The 27,145-nt window shown below is 34.3% G+C and overlaps 1 protein-coding gene across 1 annotated transcript in view; it reads right to left on the reverse strand.

Moving 5' to 3' along the window:
- The window catches only part of KIAA1328 (KIAA1328 ortholog), a 255,457-nt gene that overhangs the window by 102,764 nt on the left and 125,548 nt on the right, over positions 1–27,145 (reverse strand). The window lies entirely within an intron of this gene.

Raw genomic sequence — 27,145 nt, forward strand, 5'->3', positions numbered from 1 at the left:
AGGCCAAGGATTGAAAGTAATTAGCTGTACTTCATACTAGTTTTACTTTAAATTGTGATTCCCTCATCTACTGAATTGTTTAGTGGCTATAAATGAGGGTACACTGCTAAAACTGTAGTGTGTTATTTACTGAGATATTCTCACTTAAAAAAAAAAAAGAAATTATCAAAACTTCAGTGGCATTTACATATACACATGCAGAATAAGTTAAAAACCAAACAGCTTTTGAAAGAAAGTATTGAACCAAAAGCAGAAGTGTATAATATTCACATATAAACATTAGTGCTTTTTGAACATATAAGGTAGTTATTTGGTTTGCTAAGAACAGAGACCATATACAATCAGCAAAACATAAATGAAAGACTGTTTCAAAGGTGTTGAGTGAATCTGTAGCAAAAAGGGTAGCTCAAGGATCATTTATTTTATGACACCCCAGTAGATATATCTATTCAGAAATTGGCTAATAATATGAAAAAGAAATTCACAGAATAAAAATAGCAAAGTATTTTTCAGTGGAAACTGAAAAATGCACATATACTGCTAACACGGCAATTTTTACGGTATGTGTGCAATTCAAACATCATAATGATATGAAGAAAGAAGAGCATTTTTTGGCTTAATTGCTGACAAACATAACTAATTTTGAAGAGTACAAAACTATGAAAGCTTACATTATCCATAAATGTGGGTTGACAGTACAGCAGTAATAGGAAACATTTTGGATGATGCATCAAGTTATAAAAAAGCATATTAATTCCTTCACCTCAAAAGTTTTATTACAAAAAAATCAGGTGAATTAAATAGTGCTTAGTAACATGTCAAAAATGCGGACTTCACAAAGGCAAATGCATAGTTTGAGATTATACTATTTATTTCTCCTAACATAAAAGCAACCAGTAACAACTATTATTATATCTAGGGCACGATGGGTAAAAGTATCGTTCAGAATTTGGAACAAACCTGATGTGTTTCTGCAACACAAGAAACTAATTTGGTCACAGCTTTTAAAAAGTATGAACCAGAGAGCCAACCTAGCTTATTTGTCTGATATCTTTGGGATCTGTTACTGATTTTTAATACTTCCATGCAAAGTAGAAATCCAACATGGTCTTCAATGGCAGATCATATTGAAGAGCAAAAAGGAATAGTAACAGTTTGGAAGAGCAGCAGCTCTATGGATTGTTATATCATATTCAATAATTTCAATGAAATAAATGATGAAAAATTATTATTGAACTCCTTTCAAATGTTTCAGATTTCATTTTTCATTAAATTACATTTCTTACGTCAAAAGAATTTAACTATAACTTTACAGAATAAATTATTGAAACTGATTAATTAAGAACTGGAGACAAATTTTGAAAATACACCCATCATTTCCTTCATTTTGGACAAAAAGTTAAAAGAATGAATGTTCCAAGCCTATGAAATTGCATTGAAATCTCTTCTTCCAGTCCTAGCAATACACCACTGCGAAAGAGATTTTTCTAATATGAGTGATAATAAAAGAAAACAAAAAAATAGTTCAAATATATATCACCTATGAATATCATTATCACCAATCAAAGCAATTCTGCATAGATTACCAATAAAGTAGCAGGTTTATGTATCATATTAAAAACTTTCAATATTGACATACACAGTGCTAGTGATATACTTGGTGCTCACTCTGTGTGTAAAGACATTGTGAAGGAACTGTGATTTCACACACACTTTTTTTTAGCTATGAGGGCAAATGTCAAAAAGTAATGTGAGTAATGGTCATCCTCTGTCTTAATTATTTGTATGTACACTTGGATGAAGGTTTCTATAATGATCTTTTTACTATATTGCATCTGTTCAGATAATGTTTACTGAAATATAAGTTGTGTGTGTTGAAACTATTATTTAATAAAATTAGCTATTTATTTAATTTTCTAGTATTTCATTTTTTTTATTTTTGGTTTTTCAATTACAGTTGTCCCCTTTTCTCCCAATTTCTCTCCCCCACCCAACCTACCCCCTTCTCCTGCAATCATATCCCTCCCCGTTGTCCATGTCCATGAGTCTTTTATACGGGTTCTTTGACTAATCCCTTCCCTTACTTATCCCCCTTCTCTCCCTCTCCCCTCCCCCCTATTGACTGCTATTCTGCTCTTTGTTCTATTTAGTTCTTTTGTTTGTGTTGTTCTTTAGTTTCCTGTATTAGGTGATATCATATGGTATTTTTCTTTCTTTGCCTGGCTTATTTCATTAAGCAAAATTCTTTCTAGTTCCATCCATGTTGTTGCAAATGGCAGGAGTTCCTTCTTTCTTTCTGCTACATAGTATTCCACTGTGTAAATGTACCACAGTTTTTTGATCCACTCATCTACAGATGGGCACTGAGGTTGTTTCCAGCACTTAGCTATTGTAAACAGTGCTGCAATGAACATAGGGGTGCATAAGTTCTTTTGAATTGGTGTTTTAAGATTCTTCGGGTATAATCCTAGTAGTGGAGTCGCTGGTTCAAAAGGCAGTTCCATTTTTAATCTTTTGAGGTAATTCCATACTGTTCTCCATAGTGGCTGCACCAGTCTGCATTCCCACCAACAGTGCAGTAGGGTTCCCGTTTCTCCACATCCTCGCCAGCACTTGCTGTTTGTTGATTTGTTGATGATGGCCATTCTGACTGGTGTAAAATGGTATCTCATTGTGGTTTTTATTTGCATCTCCCTGATGGCTAATGATGTTGAGCATTTTTTCATGTGTCTATGGACCTTCTGTATGTCCTCTTCGGAGAAGTGTTTGTTCAGGTCCTTTGCCCATTTTTTAATTGGGTTGTTTGTTTTCTTGATGTTGAGTCGTATCAGCTCTTTATATATTTTGGAAATCAGTCCCCTGTCTGTGATGTCATTGGCAAATATGTTTTCCCATATGGTTGGTCTCCTTTTCATCTTGCTGTTTTCTTTTGCTGAGCAGAAACTCTTTAGTTTGATGTAATCCCATTTATTTATTTTTTCCTTTATTTCTCTTGCTTTAGGAGATGTATCTGTGAAGAAATTGTTACGTGAGATATCTGATATTTTCTTGCCTATGTTTTCCTCTAGGACTTTTATGGTGTCACGGCTTACATTTAAGTCTTTGATCCATCTTGAGTTTATTCTCGTGTGTGGTGTAAGTTGGTGGTCTAGTTTCATTTTTTTGCAGGTCCCTATCCAGTTCTCCCAGCACCATTTGTTAAAGAGGCTCTTCTCACTCCATTTTATGTTTCTACCTCCTTTATCAAATATTAGTTGACCATAGAGGCCTGGGTTTATTTCTGGACTCTCTATTCTGTTCCACTGATCTATATGTCTGTTCTTATGCCAGTACCAGACTGTTTTGATTACAGTGGCTTTGTAGTATTGTTTGATATCTGGTGTTGTGATTCCTCCTGCTGTGTTCTTCTGTCTCAAGATTGCTTTTGCTATTCGGGGTCTTTTTTGGTTCCATATGAATTTATGGAGTATTTGTTCTAGGTCTGTGAAATATGTCATTGGTATTTTAATAGGGATTGCATTGAATTTGTAAATTTCTTTGGGTAGTATGGCCATTTTGATGATGTTGATTCTTCCCATCCAAGAACATGGTATTTGCTTCCATTTATTTGTATCTTCCTTAATTTCTTTCTTCAATGTTATGTAATTTTCAGAGTACAGGTCTTTTATCTCTTTGGATATGTTTACTCCTAGGTACTTTATTTTTCTTGTTGCTATAGTAAATGGTATTTTCTTTTTTGTTTCTGTCTCTGATATTTTATTGTTGGTGTACAGAAATGCCTTAGATTTCTGTATATTTATTTTGTACCCTGCTATTTTGCCAAATTCACTTATTATATCGAGTAGTCTTTTAGTGGAGTTTATAGGATTTTCTAGGTATACTATCATGTCATCTGCATATAATGAAAGTTTTACTTTCTCTTTCCCAATTTGGATGCCTTTTATTTCTTTTTCTTGTCTGATTGCTGTGGCTAGGACTTCCAACACTTAGTATTTCATTTTTAATGAATTATATAAAAGCTTGGTTCCATGGAGATGGACCAAAAAAAAAAAAAAAAAAAATCAAGCCTGGTCCTTTACCACAAACAGTGTAGTTTAGAAAGCCCTGTTTAGTTTAGCCTTGACATAAATCATTTAGAATACAGTCAATCTATTATAACACTATTTTGGAAAGGTGGATTTGTTCCAACATGACTTACATATTAGAGAATAATCTGAACATAATGCAAATTTCATGTTCGCTTATTCATAGTTCTTGTGAAACACACTATGTGAACACAGAAAACTGCACTCAGCTGAACTGAGCCATATAGGAATTTACAAAACGCACACAGGCACACACCTGAAACAACCACCAGTTATTTGAGTTTCCCATATATGTAGCCCTAAAGGTTGTACTTTGCCATCCTTTCACATTGTGAACTTTTCAACATAAGAAAATAATCAATTATCTTCTTCATATGCATCCTGGTTAAAAAGCATCAAGCACCTACAAAGTTTCAAGTATTGAGGAAAAGCTTAAAATAATAAAGTACTTTGAAAGAAACAAGAAAACGTGCCATCTCTTGAGCAACAAGCATAAAGAAATCCACACTGAGGACCATCAAAGATAATCTGTAAAAATATAAAAAACGTCTATTGCTGATATAACATCAAGTGCTATAAGTAAGTACAATAAGAACATGCCCTAAAGAACTAAAACAAATGAAAAGATTGGTGAGCACTTGGAGTGAAGACCAAACAGCAAAATAACTTAGAACAACCTTTTTCACAAAGAGAAAGTGCTATCTATACACAATGACCTTAAATGTAAATCTCTGAATTCTGCAGAAGTGGATCCTTTATATGCCAGTTATGGCTCGCTCAGTGCTCTCAAACATCACTTCAGCTGCTGAGCAAAGCTGTGAGTGTGGATGAGAACTTGCAAAAGAATTTCTAGCAGTGATTTAAGAATTAACTGAAGAAAGCTACACATAAGATTGAATTTTCAATTTTGATGAAACACTTAGCTATTATAATAATTTGCCTCAAAAGACATATATGTCAAATGCAGAATGACATGGCCCAGGATGTAAGGCCAAAAGATTACTTAACTGGATGTTTAGTGCCAACTCCTAACCTTAAGCCATACCATTCCACATCTGGTACTACAACTTTTCTCCTTGTCTTGGATAACTCTACTTCTATCACTTTATAATAGCCTGTAAGCTGCAACGTGTAATAACACCAAATTCAACAAGCAAATTTTAGGTCTGTTTTAAGGTGAAGTGCCATATTTACTATATAATCTATGTATTTATTTTAAACATTTAATGTGTACATCTGTGCTATTATTTTTATTAGGTCGCTATTTTATTTTTAAACTGCAGTTTGCATTCAACACTATTTTTTATTAGTTTCAGGTGTATAGCACAGCGGATAGACATTCATATTGGTTAGAAAGAGTTCCCTCTGATAATTCAAGTGACCACCTGGCACCCTAGATAGTTATTACAATGTTATTGACTATATTTCCCATGCTGTACTTTACATCCCCATGCCTATTTTGTAACTACGAATTAATACTTCTTAATTCCATCACCTTATTAGGTCCCTATTTTTAAAAATTATAGCTTGAAATTTTTTAGAAAATTTCATTTTCCTCATATAACCTGTATTTTTTACTATGTGGTTTTGAATAGCATGGTTATTTTTAAAAAATATATGCATGTCACATGATAGAGCTTAGTGTACACTCATCCACAATTTTTCTGCCATCTTTAAATCCCAATAAAGGAAGGGAAACAATGAATAAGACCCATAGTTAGAAAAGTATTCGCATTCTCCATAATTCCAGGGACTACTGCTACATATTTTAAACAAGTTGAAAAGGCATACTTTGTAACTAAATAACCAATATGTTTGAGAATTCCCCCAAACCCAAAAAATGAATGCTAAACAGAGACTGATATAAAGTTAGGAAGCAAAATGCCTGCAACATTACAGCACATGATTTATAAAATGCAAGTTTAAAACTTCACCCTTGATGTTTGACTTCTCGGATGTCTTGAAATATGATACTTGCTTCCTAATTTGAGATAGTCACCTTGTATAGACAAGCATATGAAATCAATAAAGGTGACATTTTGCCTGTCATAGATAGTTTAATTTTTAAAAAGTTTACATTATGAGCTTAGAAAACAGCAACATCTACAAAGCTCTTTAAAATACATCTCCCATTTTCTATTATGCAGTAAAGTAATGTTACTTCATAAATCCACGTAATTTGGGTTTAAACTAAAGATTCAGGTGCATACTTCAGAACTTAAAGAATTCAGAATGACATCTTTAAAATGACTCATTTAGCATTTATAAATGTTTAGTATTTAATTCTTGTCTAGCATCCTAAATGTCACCAACAATGAATATTCTTTTTGTGCGTGTGTGTGTGTTTTTTAATGCAGTATTTATCAACATCAGACTCCACTGTGAATACAGAAACTAAAATAATTTGGGAGTCTAGTAGCCTAATGACAATCAAGTGCCAAATTCTTTCCTAGGAGCCATCTCTGTATATCTGACGTATGTAATATATAAAGAACATTTTTTCTTTTTTATAACATTCTCAAGGCACTCTGACAATATTCAGATCATGAGTATGAGGTATAAAATTAAAGAGCTAGCTCTTGAAATTATATAGTAATTGGTTTACATCATTAAGTTCTTAATATGCTCATATATACTTAAGAAAAATTACAAACAAATTATAACATAAATAAAAAATTGGTACAGTATACCAAGAGAAAAAAAAAAAAAACTTCTACATATTAGAAGAAACAAATACATATTAAAAGTCACAGGTATTTAGATACCATATTATAATTTCACATTTATTTTAAAATCCTAGAAACATGTATTATTCATAGGAATTAGCTGATTTATCCTATTAATGGATCAGAGAAGGAAGGATAGTAATATGAACATATAAAACATATAGTAATATATATAAATACATACATGGCACACATGCTTACACAGATTAATTTCAAATCTAAAGTGAATTTCTTTCCTAATCTGTGGACTTCAAACCCATAGAATTACATAGTAAAGTAGATTGGGTTTAAACCTTCCATTCCCTTTCCCCTAGAAATGGATAGAAGACAAAAAAATTGTCCTTTCCAGAAGACAAAGTCATTTATGAAATCTTATCCCCAGCAAAAGGCACTTACTTGTATTGTAACTTTAAATGCTTTGTATATTGCAAGGAAACTCCTATAAAATGGACAAAATATAATTTTGAAGAATTAAATATATTTCTTGAAGTTTAGCTGTATTAAAATACATTATAGTTTTAGGAAAAATAGCCCTATTATAGTTTCAGCAAACTAACTTGGTTTGAAAATGATTTTAGTGATACAGTAACTTCATTTCCCCTTTTGTTTTATACTAACTGTACCGGTTCTTGATTGTTTTACTTATATAAATTCCTGGGGAAAACACTTAGTTCCTAATGTAGGAAAACAATCAAAAGCAGAAAACCTAACAGTGGGAATTCTGAAATGGCAGAGTAAAAAGCTCAATAAATCCTCTCCCTCTAAAAGCAATGAGAAAATCATACAAAACCATGAAAAACAACCATTTCAGGACTGTGGGAATTGAACAAAGGCATACAACAAATTAAGAAGCATTTATTCAAACTTAGCATTGGGTAAGAAGAGAAAAACCTGGTATTTTAGCCTGAGGCTGTGCTCCCATGCCAATCCCCTACCAGACAGGAAAAGTAGATCCACAAGGGTCGGGCAAGCCCTGCAAACTAGCAGTGTAACTACAGGATTCTAAATGGATTTTGCAGGGAGGTATGGAAAATGGTCACACCCCTCAGAGTTGTAGAAATCAAGAGATTTTGTGGCAATGAAGATAACCAGTGTTGCAGCCAGCCTGAGGTTCCAATACTGGTGGGGCAAGCCACTGACTGGAAGAGCAGTTAGAAATTTAACAAAGAGACTGGGGAATGAAACCGCAGCAAAGAGATTTGACAAGCTCCCTGTAAATTGGGTGGTGTGGAAGGCAGTGTGCTGCGTGCATGCTCTGCAAAGACTAGACAGGGCCTCAACTATTTACCTGTATGTTTGAATGAGATCTTGCGCTCTTGTAGGGAAGACAGAAGGCATAGTATTAAGTAAAGACATTCCTCAACTCACAAACAAATCCATTGGCAAAGGTGAAATCCACAGCGACTCGAGACACTGGAGTATAACCTATCGCCAATCATTAGCAATTTTATGCTGACCCAGGACTGCCTCCTATGAAGCTAGACTTAAAAAAGAAAACAAGAAAAAAAAAGGGGGAGGGGAGGGTAGAGGGATTGAGCAAAAAGGAAAAAGGACTCATGGACGTGGACAACAATGTGGTTATTGCTGGGGGAGGGAGGTATAAGGGGACTAAAAGGTAAGGGAAAAATACAATAAAGTTAAAAAAATTTTTAGAAAAAGAGCTTGAGTAGAGACATTAGTGGACACACATTACAGGGGAAACAAATCCTATAAAATTAATACAGTCAAGTCACTAAATAAACAAATAAACAAATGACAGCAACAACAACCTTCAAGAGAAGAAATCAGAAGACAGAATTACTACAATATATTATATAAAATGTTCAGTTTTCTATAAAAAAGTATAAAAATTGCAAAGGAACATGGAAGGGTGACTCATGTTAAGAAGAAAACACCAACCCACTGTCCATGAGGGGGTCTGAATATTCGACACACAAAGATTTCATAGGGGCTATTATCAATATATTAAAAGACCTAAAGAAAAACACTTTTAAAGAAATAACGTATGATATTTTACAATAAATCAAGAACTCTCAATAAATAGATAGGGAACATATAGACATACAAACAAATTCAGTACAGAGGCTCCTCAGCAGATATGAAATACCAGAAAAAACAGTAGACTAAAAAATATTCCTTAACTTCGCCAAGGAAAAGTCCAGGAAGTACAGAGAATTCCAAACAAGTTGGACCCAAAAGAGGACCACGCCAGGACACATTATAATTAAAATGCCAAAGGTTCAAGAAAAAGAGAGAATCTTAAAGACAGCAAGAAAAAAAAGCAGAGAATTACTTACAATGGAGTTCCCATAATACTAGCAGCTGATTTCTCAAAAGAAAGTTTGCAGGCAAGAAGGGACTGGCAAGAAGTATTCAAAGTGATGAAGAGCAAGGACCTACAACTGAGATTATTCTATCCAGCAAAGCTATCATTTAGAACTGAAGGGCAGATAAAGTGCTTCCCAGACAAGATAAAACTAAAGGAATTCATCATTACCAAGCCACTATTACATGAAATGTTAAAGTAGAAACAAGAAGAGCAAAACTACGAATATTAAAATGATAACAAACTCACAACTATCAACAAATGAATCTAAAAAACAAAAACAAGCTAAGCAAACAACCAGAACAGGAACAGAATCAAAGTATGGAGATAGTTTGGAGGGTTATCAGCTGGAGGGGGAAGGGGGCAATGAGGGAAATGCTACTGGGATTAAGAAAAATAATTGGTAGGGGGATGTTAAGAATAGTATAGAAAAGGGAGAAGTCAAAGAACTTACATGCATGACCCATGGACATGAACTAAGGCAGGGGGATTGCTAGAGGGAAGGGCGGTATTGGGCGGGGGGGGGGCAAGGGGGAAAAATTGGGACAACTGTAGCAGCATAATCAACAAAATATATATTTTTAAAAAATCAATAGAGATGATCTCAAATGAAGAGCTGAAAACAAACCCAGGGGACATCAGAACCCTTACCTCACACCATACTCACAAAAAGAAATAACTCAAAGTGGATCCAAATCAAAATGTAAGAACTAAAAATATTAAAATTCTATTAAAGTTCTAGAAGAAAACATAGGAGAAAAATCTTTCTGCTGACTGGGTTAGGTAAAGATTTTAAAAATATAACACCAAAGTACAATCCATAGAAGAAAATATTGATAAACTTTGGTTTATCTAAAAATTTTTCATGCTTCAAAAGATACCATTAAAAAAAAAAGACAATCGAAAAACTGGGATAAAATATCTGCAAAACATATTTTTGATATGTTTTCAAATTATATAGAACTTTCCTAATTAAAAATAGTAAGAAAAATAACCCATTTAAAAATGGGTCAATAAATGGACAAAAGATACAAGTATTTCATATTTGTATGAAGATATACAAATAAATAATAAGCAACTGAAAAGATGCTCATCATTAATCATTAGGAAAATCAAAGTCAATAACATTTTAAAACCAAAAAGAGTACTTCATACCCACTATAATGGTGATAATTAAAAATATAGAAAATGAGGATTCAGAGAAACTAAAATTCACATGCACTGCCAATGAAAATATAAAGTAGTATGTCCATTTTGTAAAAACAGTTTGGTAATTTCTTTAACAATTAAGCATAGCATTAGCATATATCCAGAAATTTATCTCCTGTGTAGCTATCTAAGAAAAATGAAAACATATGTCCACACAAAGACTTATACACAAATGTTCACAGCATCATTATTCATAATAGCAAAGAACTGGAAACCATATAAATATCTATTAACTGGTGAACTGTCAAACAAACTGTGGGATAGCTATAAAATGAAATACTATTCAGCAATAGAAAGGAATAAACTATTGATTCATGGTGCAACAGATGAACCTCAAAAACATGATGTTAAGAGAAAGAAACAAATGCAAATGGCTCTCTATTGTATGACCCCATATATATAAAAGGTTCAGAAAGGCAAGTCTAAAGAGACAGAAAGCAGATTAGTGATTGCCAAGGGCTGAGGGTAGTAAGTAAAAGGAATGACTATAACTGGGCATGAACCCTTCAGCAGGCATGGTCCTTAATGGGTCAACACTGGTCAAAATGTTATGAAACTTGACTATAGTATTGGTTGTAGAACTCAATAAATTCACCAAAAACAATTGAGTTGTACACTTCAAATGGGTGAATTTTATAATAAAAAGACAACATTTATTCACTAACATTTATCTAATGGATACCATGTATAAAGTACTGTGGTATCATCAGTGAACAGAAAGAGCCTGCTCTAATGAAAACTCATATTCTAATGGAAAGAGACAAGCAAACATGTAAACAAATAGTTATGAGGTCATTTGTAAGTGGTATAAAGACAAAAATAAAGCTATTTGATGAAGAATAATTGGGGTGAATGATAGAAACTAAAGGAACCCTTTCCACCTCTTTTACTTGCCCCAGGATTTCTGCCATCTTTATAAGACCCCTTTTGTTACTACAGGTAATGTGTCAATGTGGGAGATCCACATTTCAACTTTATCTTGTTTCAGATGGGCCTTGAGAGCCTATTGGCTGAAAATAAATTTGATTTAAGGAGATATTTATTGCACAGAGCCCTATATACTTATGACAATATACAGTGAATAATACAGTTTGTAGAAAACAGGTGTAAAGAGATAAAGTTAACTATAATGACAACAGAAAATACAAACAAGCATTTCAAATAGTGGCCAGATGTTGCTTTCCTCATTGCTACTGAGTGATGATGAAAATTCAGATGAAAAAGTATGGCAATAATATTTATAATATATGGTTTCTTTAAGGCCTGGAAATCATTATGAGGTATTGTATATGCATAATTTGGGGGCATATTTTAGCTGTAGTCATGATTTGGAAGATTATTTAAGTTGTTTTATTGCTTGGAACAGCCTAAAAGCACAAAATAATTAGTTCTTTAATCTAGACTGAATCTAGAAAGTAAGAGAAGCCCTGCTCACAGAAGACTGTCCTAAAACATTGCAGTGGAGGAGAGGGGTGGCTTTTGTGCAGAAACAACATAAACCTGAATTCTTATGGCCCTTTTCATGCAGGAAGGAGGAAAGTGGACTCGGGCATTTCAAGCAGAAGGCTAGCCCAGGCAAGGACTCCAAATGGAAAGAGCAGGTGCCTGTGAGCATAGACTGGCATATTGGCAACCGTTTTCATGTTTCTGCATGTCTCAACAGAACTAATCAACTCAAATTGTATGGAATATCTGTGCATGTCAAAATGTCAGCATCTGTTCAACACAGTTGATGTGTCCAAATGAATTATATTTAAAGGTTTCCAACAAATCAGTGTCACCTACGAAGATTGGCACAACTTCAATAGGCATTGATAGCATCCAGGGTCTATCAGGCTTATTAGCTAAGTCCTAATCAAGTGATTTAAATGACACCACTATCAGTATGCTTTTGATTAATTTGTGAACAAAAACTTTCTCTTACAGAAAGAAGGTCAGTGTAATCTGCTTCTTTCTGAGAAGTACTTGAACCTGGAGGTTTGGCTTCACTAACATAATATTACTTCTATAATCATTGACAGAATTTCTCAGTTAATACTTTTCAGGTTGGTGTAATGGGTGTCCAGTGTACAGCATGGCTATTAATTCATAAGTGATTCAATACATCTCTTGAAAATATAAATAAACAACTGTAAATGCTTACTGACTTGGATATGAAAGACAGCTAAATCAGCCTACTTCAGTGCACAGGAAAGAAATTTTCTTTGCTACAAACAATGTCGATCTTCAATGCTCTCCAGAAACCACTCTGATCAAGTGTGGGTCTTTCACAGGTCAGCTTTCTCAAAAAAGTTTCTAGGCAGCACCACACACATCTGCAACCAAATACTTACAAAAAATGGTGAAAAAAAATTTTTTTTACCATTACTGGGAGATAGGAGCCATTTAAATAAGACCTTCCTAATACTTGTAAACCCAAATCTGATTCTAAACATAGAATCTCTCTTCTCTGAAGGCATACCATGAGGGGAAGGCAGGAGGAGAAAGCTGAAGTGTCATGGAGGAGGAGAGAGGGAAGCAGTGAAGAGTAGAGGAGAAAGAGTAACACTTATGCCAGTGAAAGGTTACAGAACGACACTCCAACCAACTAAGCCACACCAGCTAGGGCAGGAAAAGCTATATTAAAAAAAACACAAAACACTTTAGTACATAAATTGTTTTAAGCTTAAAGGACTCTAGTTGGTGCTAAAATAGCTTATCTGGTTATCTTACTCTAAACCAGTATTAGTTTAAATCCTTTTATCAACACAGAAAAATCACACAAAAAGCACATCATATAAGAATGGATAAAAGTGATGACAAAGAAAGAGACCTGTAGAAGATGAATTCTGTTTGTTTTCTATCTTACAGACTCTTGTGGTTTTCTAGCATTTGTGTGATTAAACACGCTGATCATTTCTTCAGATAGAAAATATTTCTAACAGATCTATACCAAGAAGATAATTTTGGGAAATTCATTTGTGAAACTCTGCAGATGATAGGACTCACCAGCAGTTTGATCAACAGATGACATTTGTTTCCATTACACTAGCACAAGGTTCTCACTTTAGTGTTCAGACTCTGGGTGCCACTGCCGCAGTTTCTAATATAGTAGGTATGGGGTGGGGCCTGAGGATATGCATTTTTTAAAAAGTGCCCAGGTGATGCTGATGCTCCTGGTCTAGGGGACACATTTGAGAATCACTGCACTAGCGAATGCCTCCTGACTTCAGGGGTGGACTCATCTGGCTGAGATGCCAGTGTTCAGTTCAGACGTTTTCATTTCTTCACCTCATACAGTAGTTGCGCACAATTTCCATTCCTGCTCTGGCCTCCTCCATTACGACTGGTCTATACCTAAACATTGATCGCTGATTCTCTTTTTGTGAACACTAGAACAAATAACTCTTTCCCATTAAAATATATACCTTCTGTCTGTAAATTATTTTTCCTGAAAAGTCTCTGTGTGGCCTATATGTAACTAACAAAAGAAAATACATTTGGAGTTCTTTTCATTTTTTTTTTTGCTCTCCCCTTAATCACATTTTATATCCATTACTTTTCAACATATCTTCTAATCCTGCACAGTGCCAGATGTACCTCATTCAGCGCTTCTGTTCAATAGTGTTGATTAAATTTTCTACTTCTCAGTTTATCTGAAATTGCTTTTATTTTAAGACTAAATATATTTATGACAATAGCTCACATAAACTTTTGATAAGCAGAGGATTATTAATCTATCACTAAATTTATTTCATTTCTCTGCCCTTTCGGTGTATTAATAGATTTTTCACAAAGCATCGTATCATAAAGGCACATAAGATATATCTGGTAAGGGCATCTTTTATTGTTTGAAGTCAACCTTTATTTTAATTAAGAGTTAAATCTAATTCATATAAGGAAATGTCAATAAAGCTAAAAGACGTGTCCAAAGCAACTGAATCAAGAGCCAAAACCATGGAGTTTGGTTCCCAGCTTGAAAGCCAACACTTCAGGAAATATTTCTATTTCTGTAGTTCTTACTTAAATCTTTATTTCCTTTTTATTACAATACTTAGGGCTCTCAAAATAAGTACTAGTAAGATTCCTATTATACATCAATCTGGGTTTTCTTTAATTTTAAGTTACAATAAATATGACAAAAATGTAGATTCTCTTCCCTTAATTTTTCTTATTTAAGTTTTTTTTTTTTTTTTGCCCATGAAGTTGTTATTTCACCTCCTTTAAAAGTAGAAAAACATTTAATACTGTATCTCCTACAAGTTTTTGTTGCTGTGCACTTATTATGCTCATGATACAATTTCTCCCGCTTTAAAGCCTCTTTGTTTTCCTATGAATACCACTAAATTTGTATGCTAAAATCTTAGAAACTAAATTTATTAGATAGCTTCAAAGAGAATTTTCATTTTGGGGTATGTTGAAGTAACAGGGGATTTACTTACCTGTCTACTGTAAATTAGAAAACTTGACGAAATATATTTTAAAAAAACTGGTTTCAGGCATATGATCCCTGGACAAAAGCAAGCAAATGAGTAAGCCTACAATGGCCCTGGATTTCTGTTTTGACAAACATTCCAGACAACGGTGCAGTTAGGGTGGTCTAAGCAGAACACAAAAGTTTTGGTGAATTATGGAGAAAGAGATCAGAGTTCAGGGAGGCTGACATGACCAGAAGTTACAAGACAGTTCCCAGAAAAGAGACTTATTCAGTAAAACAGTTGCATGAACTGTACATATAGGCCTGTTTGAGTTTTTAATGAACACCAACACATGTTTAGAGTGAAACCACAATGACCTGGGAAAAGAACCACCAAGGGGATGTAAATAAAATAATTCTCAGAAGTCACACAGGACAGAGAGATGTACGAGTTTTGAACAGTCAGAATGACAGTCATGGTTGACCATTGGGTACTCAGTACTTTTGAGATCCCAGGAAGAGCTAAATGGTTGCGAGGGAAAAGACTAGCCTACAGATTAGTTCTAGCAAAGCTTAAAATAAGCCTCAAAAAGATCAAGCCGATCTACCAATAACTTAAATGCCTGCTAGGACTCTCTGTAACAACAAAATATAGATGCTCATAAATGCAACATCTACATTGATGAGCATCCAATAAAAAAATTACAAGATATATGATTAAATTTGACTAGTCAGTTAGTGGAAAAACACCCAGAGATGACAAATGATGAAATTAGCACATGAGGATTTTAAAATGTTGATTAGAAGTAAGCTCAGCAAAATTAAAGATTTAAAAGAAAATATACACAAAATGATAAAAAACAATTGATACTCAATAGATAAAATTTAAATCTGAAATGTTAACCTCATTCAGTAGAAGTTTTAGGAGATAAGATGATGCTTAAAGTAAGATCCAGGAACCTGACTGAAACACAATATAATGAAAGCTATTTAAAATGAAACATCTAGAGAAAAAGATTATGTTTGGGCAACAAAGCCCCAGGATTTAAGATACTTATAACTGGAGTGCCATATATGTGAAGACAGAAAAAAATATCTGAAGAAACAATAATTTAAAATGTTGTATAAATCCATACACCCAAGAAGGTCAATAAAACCCAAGCAGGAAAAACAAAGAACACGAAGTGACAACATTTTCAAATTGGTAAAAACTAGCGATAGAAAGGCTCTTAAGGGCAGAAAGGCTAAAAAAGACATTACATGCAAAGGAACAAAATAAAATAATAGCAGAGTTTCATTTTTAAAAAGAACATGCAAACCAGAAGAAACAACGCAATATTTTAAAAGTGGTGAATAGAAAATAAATACAAACTGCTAAGCCAGAACTACATAACTGACAAGAATTTCTTTTAAAAATTGAAAGTAAAATAGATATTTTCAGACAAACAAGATATAAAACAATGTATGGCCAGACAACTTATTTGACCATAAACAAATATACAAACATCTTCATGTATAAATAAAATAATATTAGATAGATACTTGGATCTACATAAATGATTGTAGACTTTCAGAAATGGGAATATAAGCAATATTTTTTCATATTTAAAGTTTACTTGAAGGATAATTGACTGTTTGATGCAATAATAACAAGAATGTGGAGTTTATAACATACATAGGAGTAAATGTATGACAACAATAGCAGAAAAGATAAGGATTTCTCAGAGGAAAAATTATAAGTTTAAATGCTTATATTAGAAAAGAATAATGTTCCAAACCAATAACCTAAATGCCCATCTTAGGAAGTTAAAAAAAGAAATGCAAATCAAAACTGAAATAAATAGAAGGGAAAAAAACATAATATGAGAAATAAATTATGTATACAAGAAATCTACTGCCAACATCATATTCAATGGGCAAAAACATAAAAGCTTTTACCTTAAGATCAGGAAAAGACAAGGGTGTCCGCTTTCACCACTATTATTCAACATAGTACTGAGTCTAGCCACAGTGATCAGACAAGAAAAATAAATAAATGGCATCCAAAGTGGTAAGAAAGAAGTAAAACTATCATTATATGCAGATGACATGATAGTGTACACAGAAAACTCTACAGTCTCCACCATAAAAATACTCAACCTAATAAGTCAATTTGACAAAGTAGTGGGATACAAAATCAATATTCAGAAATCTAAGGCATTTTTTACACCATCAATAAAATATCAGAAACAGAAACTATGAAAAAATCTCATTTACTATAGCAAAAAGAAAAATAAAGTACCTAGGAATAAATTTAACCAAGGAAATAAAAGACCTATATTCAGAAAACGATAGAACACTGAAGAAAAAATGAAGGAAGAGCCAAATAAGTGCATGCATATATCATGTTCACGGGCTAGAAGAATTAACATTACTAAAATGTCCATATTACCCAAAGCAATCTATAGATTCAATGCAATTCCTATTAAAATACCAATGGCATATTTCACTGATCAAGAATACTCCAAAAATTTATATGGAACCAAAAATGACCCTGAATGGCCTCAGCAATCTCGAGAAAAAAGAACAAAGTAGGAGGGATAACAATACCTGATATCAAACTATACTACAAGGCCACTATAATCAAAACAGTCTAGTACTGGCATAAGAACAGACACAGATTAATGGAACAGAACAGAAAGCCCAGAAATAAGAACATGACTCTTTGGTCAATTAATATTTGACAAAGGGGTACAAGTATACGATGGAGTAAAAATAGTCTCTTCAATAAATGGTGTTAGGAGAACTGGAATGGGACATGCAAAAAAAATGAAACTAGCCTACCAACTTACACCGTATACCAGAATAAAATGAAAATGAATAAAAGTCCAATGGAAAACATAGGCATAAAATTTCAGATATCCCATGTAGCAATATTTTTGCTGATATATCTCCTAGGGCAAGGGAAAAAAGAAAAAGAAAAAGAAAAACAAAAACAAAAACAAAAAGGACTACATCAAATTATAAAGCTTCTGGACTACTAAAGAAACCATCATCAAAATGAAAGGGAACTGACTGTTTGGGAGAACATATTTGCCAATGATACATCAAACAAGGGTCTGATCTCCAAAATATATAAAGAACTCATGTGACCCAACACCAGGAAGACAAACAATCCAATTAAAAAATGGGCAAAGGACCTGAACAGACACTTCTCCAAGGACACACAAATGGCCATAGGTGTATGAAAAGACACTCAACATCACTAGCCATCAGACAGATGCAAATTAAAACCACAATGAGATATCAGCTCGCACCTGTCAGAATGGTTATCATTAATAAATCAACAAAGAACAGTGATGGCATGGATGTGTAGAAAAAGGAACCCTAGTGCACTGTTGGCAGGAATGTAGACTGGTGCAGCCACTGTGAAAAACAGTATGGAATTTCCTCAAAAAAGTAAAAATGAAACTGCCTTTTGACTCAAGAGATTCCACTGCTGGGAATATACCCTAAGAATCCCAAAACATCAATTCAAAAGAACCTACGTTCATAGCAGCCCTATTTACAATAGCCAAGTACTGGAAACAGCCTAAGTGCCCATCATTAAATGGTGGATAAAAAAACTGTGGTACATTTACACAGTGGAATACTACACAGCAGAAAGAAAGAAGGAACTCCTAACCTTTGCGACAGCATGGATGGAACTGGAGAATATTATGCTAAGTGAAATAAGCCAGTCAATGAAAGACAAATATCAAATGATCTCACTTATAAGAGGTCTCTAATGAACAAAATAAACGTAACAAGCAAAACAGAACCAGAGGCATGAACACATGAAATAGACTGACAGTGTCCAGAGGGTAAAGGGGAGGGAATGGTGGAAAGAAGTGGAAGGGATTAGACAAGGAATACGTATGAATAACCCATGGAAATGGACAACGGCGTGGGGATTGACTGTGGGAGCAGGAGGTGGGCGGGGCAGGGGAGGGCAAAGAGGGAAATATTGGGACAACTGTAATAAAACCACTAATAAAAAAGAAATTAAGTGTAAAATAGACAATAGAGAAAATCACATAAAATTGTTTTGATAAAAACATGAATAAGAGTGATCAAGAAAAGAGAAGGTATAAATCATCAAAATCAAAAATAAAAAAGGAGCACACAAATACAGGTGCCACAGACATTATCAATAAAGGAATAATATGAACAACTTTTAATTTCTATATATGACAAGTTAAGTGAAATGGACAAATTCCTTGAAAGGTAGAAATTAACAAAATTAACCGAAGACAAGAGTAAATCTTAATACTTCTATGTCAATTAAAGAAATTGAAGTAGTAATCAAAAACATTATCACAAAGAAAATTCCATCCATGATGGTTTCAGTGGTAAACTCTATCAATCATCAAATAATAATTAATAATAATAATATAGATAACAGAAGAAGGAACAATTTCCAACTCATTTAATGAAGCCAGAATCACCAGTATTAGCTTAATACCAAGACTAGACAAAAATATTACTAGCAAAAGAAACTACGGATAAATAACCCTCATAAACATAGATTATGTTAAAATGTTGGGGAAAGAAAAATAAAGACATTGCAAAGAAAACCAAATGGTTAGCTGTTCCTTGCCACCCCTTGCCAAAATTTCCATATACAATCATTGTCAGCTGTAGACCAATTAAACCCAATGGTTCATAGACTAATACAAAAATGAATCTTCCTTTAGAAATGTAACATATAAAAGCTTTGATGCAGAACTAAGAAAGATAAAAACTACAATCATGCCCTAGACTGTTGGCTCAGTTGTTTTGAGCACCATTCTGCACAGTAAAGTGTTGCAGGTTTATTGCCCAGGTGGGACGGGTATGAGAGGCAATTGATCAATGTTTCTCTCATCTCTCTCTCTCTCTCTCTCTCTCTCTCTCTCTCTCTCTCTCTCAAATCAATTTTTAAAAAATCCTTGGGTGAGGATTAAAAATAAAACAACTCCAATCAGGTTTACGGCTATTTTATGCTTCACTCCAATGCAATGTCAGATTTTAAGCAGTCTCCCACTGGTATGAAAAATTATGATAATCATTTGCATTTAAATTTCTGGAGGAGGAAAGTGTGACTGTTTAGAAAATGTTAGTAGTAGTATTCTATTAGTGCAGACAGAGCTCACTTGTTTGTTATTAAAGTTGTACAGCAATATGCTCAAATCATTTGCCTGATGAACTATGGAAACTTTTTCCTAAGCCAACAGAATATGTATGATGGCTTGGATTTTCATAAATATTTTTTCACTTTAACATAACTCTTCTCTCCCAAAACAATTTCTTAACGATTTAATGAGAACAAAACCACAGCAAGATAACATTTCTATTTCTTACATTTGGATTAAACATGCAAAATGGCAAAAGTAATGGAGTAAACTTGGGATTCCAAAAAGTCTCCAGATTCCTTAAACTGCCGTGTGTTGACAATACCATGTATCAAACAAAAGAACAGAGCTTTTGTAAATAGTTTTTCACTGGAAAATGTATGCAACATCTAAAGTCTTTAGTTTCCACACTGTATCATTAAACAGCAGCCTTATTTAAAGGCACTTTGCTATCTAAATTGCAACTTAAACCACCTTCAGCCCTGTTCAGTGTAGGTCTCTAAGATTGTAATATCATCTTGAGACTTCAGCCACCTTTCATTTTAAAAGCTCTATTCTAAATTTTCCGTTGGGACTGTATCAGGGCTATAATCTCAGGAAATTCTCATTACATGAGTTTTGAATATTAAAATGTACATCATCCTCATCTGAATATTACTCATTTTCATCCATAAATTTCTTAATGAAGTGTTAAGAAAATTAACCAGAAATTCTATAGAATCAGGTGACAAATTGCCAATTCTTACATTCCTGAGTGCCACCAGAAGCTCTCCCTTTCTTAAAATCTTCTCTAATCTCAATTTCACTGAAGCACATGCTTGGGGCCCTGCCAGGTCAAGTGCCATCTAAATTCTTCAATTGTGCTCAAACTGCTGTGAGGTAACTTTCAAGGAACTACCTTAACACTGAAACACAAATAAAGAAGTCCTACCAAATAGTTTTTAGAAGCTGTGAAATGCCATCTCTAGAGGAAGAACTTGGTAGTTGTGCTAAGGACATTTTCCTTCTTAAGAAGAAAAGTTTCTTATACAATAGGTTTCATTACAGGAACGTATTGATTGAAACAAGTTTCATTGCCACTAATGTTCCGCTTAATTTTAAAGATAACATAATATTGAACAGAATAATGTGGTCTATTAATAACATTTTATTGAAATAGTAAACTGATTTATTGCATTTGTTTGTCCAAATAAGCAACCAGATCATTTGCCATAAATCTTCTTGAGTCTAAACAGAAGGCTGAGATGCAACTTGATAAAAACAAAAAGTTATCATAAGACATAATGAAAAATCCAATTTGCAAATTAAACACTGCACTGCCCAACTTCATGCTTTATTTAGGGTCTGAAGTTTGCAATGAAGATAAAAGAGCTGCTCTAGTTTACTTAAAATGGCCATTGTGAGTCTTCATTTGGGAAAAACTATAAAAATCATTAAAATCTGTTAGAGGAAGTCTGGCCATTTAGTTTCTCAGGCAATTCACTCAAATCTCATTGCTTGCACACTTTAAAATAGCTTATTTTTGTTTAAAAATACTCAACTTGAACTTGATTTTGTTGGGGTGAGGACAGAACTTGACAAAAGATTTGTGTTCACAAACTAAAAGACTTGTCCCTGGAGCTTTAGTTTTTAACCAGTCTACTCAAACCCATTCCTGTGTGCGTATGAACATCGACACACTCAAACTATTTCTAGCAGGTGATATCTGAAAGGATGCTATCAGGCCATTCCTCTATACCCTGATAGGTGTGGCTCAGTGGGTTGGATGTTGTCCAGCAAACAGAAGGGTCGCTGGTTCGATTCCAAGTAAGGACATATGCCTCGGTTGGGAGCCATGTCCCCAGTTGGGGTGTGCAAGAGGCAGCTGATCAATGTTTCTCTCCCTCTCTTTCTCCCTTCCTTCTCCTCTCTCTAAAGATAAATAAAATATTAAACAAATAAAAATAAATTTGGTCATTTATCTATAGTTGATTTCTGCACATAGAAAGCTGTCAAAGGTCTATTATATTTACCATTTAAAATTGTTCTTGTTTTCTAAATTTATGTATGACATTCTCAATGTTAGGAAGTCTAATTTGTGCTGTTATCTTTAAAATTAATTTTGAAAAAAAGGAGTTATTTAACTATTTTAAAGAAATACCAATGTTTGAAGCACAAATTTAAAAGCAGTATGTATTACAGAAACTGCCATATAGATACAGGGTTTGGTACAGGCTAGATTTAAGAGGTAAACATTTAAATTACCAAATTTACTAACCAACACTCAAGCATACAGCCACACTCTAGCTTATGGAATACCTACCACTTGGGTAAATACTTCATCTACTGTATAACATACTGTAATTTATTGAAGTCCCCTATTCATGGGAATTTAGATACTGTTGAGGAATGGCTCATTCCACCTTCCATTTAATTGTAAAATTTGGGAAGCCACAGATCACCTATCCTAGACTCCCTTGCAGCCAGGGCTCTGGGTGTCAATTAAGTTTGCTTATGTCACATGATTTTGGAGCTCTCATTTCTTTCATTTCTGCTGGCAATGGCAATGGTGAAACGTGAGAGTTCTCTCTGGCTAACATCCCAGGAAACATTTTTCAATTTTCTGGGTTAGAAGTAGTAGTTGTGACAGTTGTAGAAGCACCAATGACTTGTTGATCTGACTCTCTAAGTCCATGATTTCACTGATGGGAGTCTACTCTGTAGTTTCCTGGGTGTCCAGAGACCACTGTAGAAGCAACAGAAGCATTGCTCCCGATTTCAACACAACTCCAGTGATGGTCTCAGAGCACTACCCCACAAGTATTAGTTCCATATTGTTCTGACGTCACTATTGGTAGTCCAACATAAAACGTGCTTCTTCAGCCCTTTCAAATCTTTTATTCCTAGTATTAATTGCCTCCTGCTTAAAATACAAACCTTGAGTGGTTTCTGTTTTCCACACTGATCCATGACCAAAACAGTCTTTTGCTATCACTAACAATGTGTTCACTTTCCCCTAAATCACACACAATAAGATTCATACTTTTTAAAATTGAATTTATTGGAGTGACATAGGTTAATAAAATTATATAGGTTTCACATGTACGATTCTATAATATACCATCTGTATAATGTATTGTGTGTTCACCACACCAAGTCAATGTCTTTCCATCACCATTCATCCTCCATGTATCCTCCTCTACATCCTTCATCCCCTTTCTCTCTGGTAATCAGCATACTATTACCGTTTTCCCTCACTTATCACAGGTATTACGTTCCAGACCCCCGCTCCCCTGTGAAGTAGGAACCTTACATTTATTCTACACTCTTAAACCTACGTAAATTTAACAACATATGTATACAGTACCGCAAAATCCCACGATATAGCAAAAAATTCGCGATAATGAAATATAATATTTTTAAAAATCCTGTGATTCAATGAGGCCGTGATAAGTGAACCGCGATATAGGGAGGGACTACTGTATCTGTGTCTCTGAGACTTTTTTTTTTTTTTTGCTTACTCCCTTCACCTTTTTCATCCAGGCCCCCAACTCCCCTTCCCATTGACAGCTGTCAGTCTGTTCCATGTATCTATGAGTCTGTTTCTATTGTTTGTTGGTTTATTTTGTTCATTAGATTCCACATATAAGTGTAATCATATGGTATTTGTCTTTCTCTGACTGGCTTATTTCACTTAGCGTAATACTCTTCAGGTCCATCCATGCTGTCACAACGGGTAAGATTTCCTTCCTTTTTACTGGTTGAATAGTATTCCATTTTATAAACATAACACAGCATTTTTATATACTCATCTACTGATGGGCACTTGAGTTGCTTCCAAATCTTGACTATTGTAAACAACACTGCAATGAACAGAGGGATGCGTATATTCTTTTGAATTCGTGTTTTGGGTTTCTTTGGGTATGTTCTCAGAAGAGGAATCACTGGGTCAAAAGGCAGTTCCATTTTAAATTTTTTGAGGTAACTCACACATTGCCTTCCACAGTGGCTGCACCAATCTGCATGACTCATTCTTCTTAAGTGTACATTTCTTCAAGTTTTGAGAAAATTTGAATATAGTCATGTAATAATTGAGGTAGTTCCATCATACCAAAAATTCCCAATTCTTTGTAGTCAACCTCTCTTCCAACCTCTGCCCTTGATTTGTTTCTGTCTTTGTAGTTCTCCTTTTCAGGAATATCACATAAATGGACTCACATAGCATGTAACCTTTTGCATGGTCCTTTCAGTCAGCAGAATGCTTGAAGTTCATGTATGCAGTGTGTATATCAATAGTCTGTTCCTTTTTTTTTTTTTTTGTAAGTAAGGTTATTTGTATTGTTCACAGTTTTTAGTAACAATGAAGCCACTGTGAATACTCAACTATAGATTTCCACGTGAATACAGACTTACATTTCACTTGGGTAAAAATGTAGGGGGTAATCCAGGTGAAAATAAACCTGGACTAAGGTGGGAGCAGTAAAAGTGGTAAGAAATGGTAGGAGTTGAGATATATTTAGAAGGAAGAATGGCTAGATTTGATGATGATTTGGATCTGGGGATGAGAAAGAGAAAGGGATGTGTTAATTATGACTCTAAAGATTGTTTCTTGAGAAACATGAGGAATGGGAGTGCCATTCATACACTGAGCTGGGTAGATAAAGGGGTTACACATTTGGAAGGGAAATGGATAGTTTAATTTTAGTCATGCTAAATTTGAGATGTTAGTGAACAGATCAAGTGTATGTTTACTGTTAGCTTCAATGGATTGAAACTCTTTAGGGCTTTTTATAGGGTAGAATCTGTATCTTTTACTGATATATGATTTCCTACAATAGTAAAAGAATGGGTTAGAAGATTTAGGAGTATTTTTCATCCCTAAAATTCTGCACTGAGAATCAGGCTGTCACAAGTACAACTTTACAAGTGCACTAAGATTCTTATATTCCACAAATGCCTACTTGCAGAGCCCCTATAATTTAGGTGAATATGGCACTGCTCTGTGATACTGGAACCAGCATGTATAGCAAAGAAATACCACTTTCTTGAGAGCATAAGGCAATTTCATGGATAGGGAATTTTTTATGTTGAATTTTTCACTGTTTGTTCCCACTAATTATTGCTATACCACTACCCTCTTCGGTCAGAACAGTTTTAGTTCCTTAGATCATAATGTGACATAATCTCAAATGATAGCATCATTTTAATTGAGTTCCAAGAGTATCATATAATATTTCTGCTTTGAGGTGTCCCCATAACCAGAGATGTATTCCAATGAGCTCAAGCAACATTACTTATTCTTCCAGTGTATACACTGCTTACCTCCATCACTTCCCCTTTAGAGGATCTGCAATCCCAGGTAATGGAGACCAAGGCAGTTCAGTCCCTATGTCATCCAAGATAACTGTAGATCTAGTGGAAGATGAAGTGACCAACTTCTGGCACTAGATGAAATATTTTAGGGTAGAACCAGAAAAGTGCCTCATTAAAGAAACTTGCAAAAGGGTACAACTCCTTTTAATATATCTCTAGTCTTTCAACACTGGCAAATGTATGACAGTAGCCCTGCAATTCTCATGTTCTGTCAGATTTTATACTCCTCTACACACCAAGTACATGTTCTTCAAAATGCCTCCTTGTGCAGATATATATACTGTATATATAATATCATTGTGACCTTTTCCTTATTCTTTTCAATGCCTAAGACCTTTTCATGGCTATTTATATTTTAGCTACCTTAATTTGAATGATTAACAATTTCTAAATAAATACTCTATCAATTATAAAATGTGTAAGGGGAGAGAAGTCCATTAGCTTAAACAGATCAGGGGTTTTCTTTTTCTTGTAATGAGGTACCTGGAAGTACAGAGTCCAGGGCTGTTACAGTGCCACAGTGTCTTTAGGGACTTCAGTTCCTTCTACCTTTCTGGTCAGACATGGACTTGCTGTTCAATCTCCAAGATCAGGTCAGCATTCCATAGAGCAAGGTTTCTCATTTTAGCCTACTGACACTTGGACAAGATAATTCTTTGTTTTGTGGACTGTCCTGTACAATGTGGGATGTTTAGAAATATCCATGGCCTCCACCTGCTAGATGATAGTAGCAACTCCCAATTTTAACAACCAAAAAATGTCTCTAGACATTGCCAAATTTCCCCCAGGGGTCAAAATCGCCTCTGGTTGAGAAATATTGTCATAGAGGAAAAAGAGAATGAACAAAGGAAAGCATAAAAGATGAATAAACACAAGGGCATTCCCAAACAGATGATATTGTTGGTTTTCACCAGAATCCATTTTACAATCTCAATAACAATCAACTATAACAATAACAATGATAACAGTCTGGAGGCTGTTATACAGTACAATATTTACTGCATGTGAGGTACAGTCCTATTTCTTTTACATTTATTAACTCATTTAATCCTACCAGATACCATATGAGGTATACTCATTACATTTCCCCCATTTTGCTGATGAGGAAATTGAGGCTTACTAATGTTACATAACTTGCTCAAGGACACAGAAACTGGTAGAGCTTACTATGTAGGAACCCAAACATTCTAGCTCCAAAGCCATGCTCTTAGCATGGCATTCAGAACGAATCCTTGAGGAATCAGCAGTAAAATACCTTGTCCACCAAACAGCAGACTCTAGAGCAAAACTATAGTTATAAATCAATACCCTCAAATACAGCTTACAAAAGTAGAATGTTGTAGCTTCTCAAACAGTCACATAAACTCTTTTACATGCACACACAAACACACACACACAATTTAAAAACCACAAACTGTATTCTAGGATATAGCCAAATGACTAACATTTGTAACTCATGGTGACGGTTGTCTATTTACTGGTCAGGAAGGTAGCAATTTATTGCAGAATAAACCAATGAAGTGTGCACAATATCTAACTATATCTTGTTAACAAGCATGGCAAAAAAGAATTGAAACATGGACATTTCAGGTTTTACAGCTGCTTCTTCAATCTATATTCACTTATATAAAAATGTGATCATTAAAAGCATTTAAAAGTCAAATTATTTTGAGAAAAGATTCACATAAAATGTATTTTCGGAAACTGATATTCAGCCTATTGCCATCAGAGTTGATTGCTCTTATATGTAAACTTCATTCAAGTTTCTGCAGGTTTGAAAATACAGACTGACATTTAATGCCTGTGTAATGTGTCATTAAAGAAAAATTAAAATGGGAACATTTCCACTTTGTCAGAAATGTATAATTTGTTAGGATAATGGCAATGCTAACTGCTTACAAGTTTCCTTTCTGAGTATT

Source organism: Furipterus horrens, unplaced genomic scaffold (genome assembly GCF_987537825.1).
Source record: "Furipterus horrens unplaced genomic scaffold, mFurHor1.1.pri manual_scaffold_8, whole genome shotgun sequence".
Lineage (NCBI taxonomy): Eukaryota > Metazoa > Chordata > Mammalia > Chiroptera > Furipteridae > Furipterus > Furipterus horrens.